The 4,014-nt window shown below is 31.0% G+C and overlaps 1 long non-coding RNA gene across 2 annotated transcripts; it reads right to left on the bottom strand.

Annotated features, from left to right (window-relative positions):
• Nucleotides 1–260: 260 nt before the first annotated feature.
• On the bottom strand, nt 261–3,272 carry LOC111085271. Of its 2 annotated transcripts, none has more exons than XR_002610108.1 (3): nt 1,681–3,272; nt 1,272–1,438; nt 261–804 (listed from the first exon to the last, which is right to left on the bottom strand). It is a non-coding gene; the product is annotated as an uncharacterized LOC111085271 (long non-coding RNA). The 2 variants fall into 2 exon arrangements; XR_002610107.1 differs by having other exon boundaries at nt 1,740–3,271.
• Between the last annotated feature and the right edge of the window lie 742 nt (nt 3,273–4,014).

Here is a 4,014-nt window from a genome sequence, read left to right as displayed (position 1 = left end):
ACCTAAGAAAAAGATAGCTAACTTATGTATCTGTAACATGGAAATGAGTCTGACCAAAAATTACAAAGTATTGGGAAAATTTTCAGATTAGAGTATTTCCTCACTTATCAACAAGAAGGAGTGAATGTCCATCCTTTGTGAAAACAGATCAGAGTTTATCAGTGACCACTGGACTAAATAAAAATTAACCTAGGAACACATTTTTAGAGTAATGGTTGCTTTTATTTAATGAATGGTATTAGGCTTGGGAGGACAGCTAGAACTGGTTGTTAGGACTATACTCTTTAAAGCTGAGTCAAGTAAACGTTGTTCTAGACAAAGTGTTTTGGATCTTGCATCTTGTAATAAACAGTATTTGTGTGACAAGAGCTAAGAATCAATTAATTACTTTTCTGATTATTATTACTTATTTTCAAATCTTGTCACCACTTTTTAGACTTAAATAACACAGACAGAAATACTAAGGAAAATATGCTAAAATAAAGTTGCTAGATGAACATGATTTCCAAACACAACCCAAACATAAAATATGAACTTAAAATTGTATTATGTGCTAATAAAGTTGAATTCTTAAAGAACTTTGTTTTCAATCACTGGATCCTCTCTCATCTGGCTTATTAGTCTCATATTCATCAATAACACCACACTTTCTCTGGAGAATCATTATCTTCAACTGTTTTAAACCAAATGTTCATGTACTTACAGGATCTATGTAATGTTTCTTCATAATTAAACACAGATTGATCCTCCTTGAAAACTGTATATACATGAATTTTATTTTTGGTACCACAATTTTCTATTAAACTGTAAGAGAACAAAAATGTCACACACATTAAAGTCTTGATAACTGTATCTTTTATGTTTCTTAGCAATACTCTCTACCTTCTATAAGTGTTTCAAGTCAAGTTTGAGCTTTTATAACAGGAAACTATTCTAAACTTCACTTAAAGGTAGTACTCATTTTCCTTGATACAATGAAGTCATGATTTTGTGTCCTAAAGTACTCTGAAAACCACACTCAAATACAATGTAGAAAGCATTTTCCTAAATAAAGTGAAAATATTCCTATTTATTATTTAAAGCCAGTGTTCCATAATAAAATGTGAAACTGAACAACAATGAAAAAGGTATGGCATTTTCTACAGGTATGTATATGGTTAAATTCATATTACATGTACATTACATAACTACAAGGACACAAAAATATTAAAAAAAGGTAAACTGGAGATATTAAAGATAAAAAAGCAGAAAGTTTCCATAAGTGAACTTACAAGGTGATACTTCATTGATTTCTTATTTTCTCCAGTTTGAGCAAATCTCCTGGTTCCTTATCAGACATGAATTCAGTCTTTACCTTCAACACTATAAATAATAATGAAGTCATTCTTCATGAACACAGGGTGGCCATGCACACTTTTTCCAAATTTCCCCCAGTGACCTTCCAAGCAAAATTAAAGATTTTTCAGATCTGCACAAACATGTATGATGCTGATATTTACATTTTTCCTTGTAATTCTATCTAATGTACATCATTTAACTTGTAATCTTATTATACGATAATAAAAGATTCTGAACATAATTACAACAGAAAAGATCTTCAAATAATATCACTACAACTTCATGGTAGAAAATTAATTTTGTAATTTTTTTTTTACTTAAATAATATTTGATTTCACCTACTTATGAGTATAATGAATTTGGTATTTTATCACCAGACAAAATAACACAAAATGACTGACCAAGATTATGTTGAAATAGATAAGCATCATGGTTTGAGTACATGGACAGGTCCTGAGATTTAAAAAGAAAGAAGGGGGTTCTATAACTTCCCCTAGTTTTTTTCCAAGTTTTGGGAGAACATTTCAATTTTTCCAGACTTTCCAACTCCTTTTGAAATTTCTTGACTTTTGCAGGTTTGGGAGCACTTGCAGTACTGAAAACACAGGGTGAGTGTAAATGATTATAACTTTAAAAAGTAATTATCATATATGGGAACTAAATTTTATGAAAGGCACATTGAAAATTATGTATTTTATTCACAATAATTTGGACATTCTAAAGGGTTTTGAAAAACTGTGACTGAGGCTGTTCAATATGCATTTCCATCATTTCTAATAATAATATAAAACCTGTCCCTAAATGAAGCTACTGTGAGTACTAGCTCACAGACATTTTATTAAAGTCACCAATTTCATATTGGTTAATAAAGAGAGGGAAATAAAAATAATACTAATTTGTAAAAAATGTTATACAAGTATGCAACATAATATGGTTTTGAAACATCCTGTATCATGTCTACATTTTCCTGAATAAAACTTGTGTTTTTTAAAGTGTCCCTGATGAAATTTTGTTTTACTCCAGTGGGTAATTCTTAAATACAGTAACCTTCCATTCCAAATTTAGGTGGGACAGTCTGTTACTCTGAGAATTTTACAGTCTATCCCTAAATTCTGTATGAAATTATTTAGTCCCACCTGAAAAACAAAATAGCCAAGTATCATAGTAGCATACTCTCTTAATTTGAAAACAAGTGAAAAACCAAACTGATTTGGACAAAAACACTGACACGATGTCAGAATCTTGTGACCCTCAAACATACACTCCTGACACATTGATACAGATATGATAATCCCCCATGATTAAAATGTTAGTATCCTATCTTAGCAGTAAATGCTAGAAGTCTTGTAAAGATATATTTGTTTTCCTATTTTTCTCTGAATTATTCAAGTAAAAGGTGGTCACCCTATCTTTAAAATATAAATGAAAAAATGTCTTTGTAATAATTCCATATTTTTAGTTAACTTTCCTATTATGTTCTAGATCCATTTGACTTAACTGTGGTTTCCATAACATTATGATATAAATAAGTGCCAACCTTTTCTAAGTGATCCTATACATTTATTTTACATATGGTTAGTTACACATACTATGCATGTGTTACAATGGTTGCATGCGTGTGTCACTCTAACCACTTTGACTTCAGTAATTCTACATGTGTAAGTGTTGTATGTACTATTCTACTCATCTTGCTGCAGGTGAACCTAGACAAGTTTGTGTTACAAATAATAATGATCTTACATTATTATGTACACTTTACATACACTATTATTCTTATTACACATTAAAAGCAGCAACTTGATTGAAAATCAACATATCAAGAATAGTAATTTGATAACCAGTACAAGGCTCAGAGTAATCCATGCTTCAGAGATTTGGTGTTACTATAAAGGAAGCTATTAATGCTGTTTTAGAGAGGAAAAACTGCCATATATTTTAAAGAATCTGGATGGTTCTGTAAAGTAAAGGTCTGTTCTGAATAATATGGTTGCGATTTAAAGCTAATGTTGGTTACTATTGAGTGCCACTTTCTTACTTGCTGTGATTTGTTGGTGAGTATCGACAAAAAGTCATGATATCTAATCAAAAACATCTTAGTTGTGAAAAAAAAAAGTGTGGCCATGAAAGGATTGAGCATGTGACTTAAAGGAATGAAATCAAAATTGGCAGCCAAAATGGTAGCTACACTTATAGCATTGATAAGAAATTTACAGCAAATATTCATCCATTAGTTAGCTAGGCTGCATATTATGTTTTACCTGTCATCATGCCCCAAATTGAACAAGAACTGATGCCTGGATAGCTAATTAAAGAATATTTACTGTAAAATCCTTATCAATGCTGTAAGTATAGCTACCAGTTTGGCCACAAATTTTTATTTCATTCCTTTAAGTTGCATGCTCAATCCTTTCTTTGGCCACACCTTTTTTTTCCACACCTAAAGTGTTTTTGATTAGATACATTTAGCTGGTATATTAAGTAGTAGTGAATACATGGTCAGACAGGTTATAGTTAGCTGGTATATTAAACAGTAGTGAATACATGGTCAGACAGAGGATATAGTTAGCTGGTATATTAAACAGTAGTGAATACATGGTCAGACAGAGGATATAGTTAGCTGGTATATTCAACAGTAGTGAATACATGGTCAGACAGAGGATATAGTTAGCTGGTATA

Source organism: Limulus polyphemus, unplaced genomic scaffold (genome assembly GCF_000517525.1).
Source record: "Limulus polyphemus unplaced genomic scaffold, Limulus_polyphemus-2.1.2 Scaffold304, whole genome shotgun sequence".
NCBI lineage: Eukaryota > Metazoa > Arthropoda > Merostomata > Xiphosura > Limulidae > Limulus > Limulus polyphemus.
This window is presented reverse-complemented; position numbering and strand designations above follow the sequence as displayed.